The sequence below is a fragment of the Suncus etruscus genome, chromosome X (genome assembly GCF_024139225.1).
Source record: "Suncus etruscus isolate mSunEtr1 chromosome X, mSunEtr1.pri.cur, whole genome shotgun sequence".
NCBI classification, from domain to species: Eukaryota; Metazoa; Chordata; class Mammalia; order Eulipotyphla; family Soricidae; genus Suncus; species Suncus etruscus.
This window is the reverse complement of record NC_064868.1, coordinates 55064938-55065637: the sequence shown is the minus strand read 5'-3', so window position 1 is coordinate 55065637 and position 700 is coordinate 55064938. Positions and strand designations below refer to the sequence as shown.

The window sequence follows — 700 nt, the reverse complement described above, 5'->3', positions numbered from 1 at the left end:
TCTGGTGTGTCTCCTGAGTTTCCCTAAATTTATGTATGCCGTGGCATCTAAGGGTTGATGGACTCATACAATTACCTCATATGGAGGAAACAGGAAGATATCATGAAGTAAGCCAGAAGAAGAAAGGAAAATACTACTAGTTATGGTCTCTGAGAAAAATTAACATTCAAATTATATTTGAACACAGTGTTCAGGATGATACACCAAAGATTATTTGAAATACGTTATTTTTCCACTTTACTGAAAAATATTGCTGAGGTTTATTACTCACCTATGAAAATATTTATAAATTTCTTTTCATGTATTACTATTCTGGAGGTATACATGTTTAGTGTCTTAGACCAAAAGAAACAGTAGGATAATATGTAATACTTGACTCTGGAATATTAAAATGATAAGAACAGATACTACACTTGATCTTAGCCAAAAGACCGAAAAGTGATTTGACTCTGGAATAAAATAAAAAATAGTTTTTCTATAAGTCGTTCAAAGGGCTGCAATATATGGTATCCAAATATGACCTCAAAGCAAACAGAGTATGCTCCGACAAACCGTATCAGGCATTAACCTCCTCCCCCATCATCACCCAGTATGATCTAACCCCAAACAAAGTAGCAGTGGGGTTCCGGACAAACTCAGATTATTGAATATCCAGAGTACTGGAGAGCATATCTTTAATTCTATTAACATTGACCATTTA

The 700-nt window shown here is 34.3% G+C and overlaps 1 pseudogene; it reads right to left on the bottom strand.

The window, feature by feature from the left end:
- Positions 1 to 328: 328 nt before the first annotated feature.
- Positions 329 to 443, bottom strand: LOC126000033 (uncharacterized; annotated as a pseudogene).
- Between the last annotated feature and the right edge of the window lie 257 nt (positions 444 to 700).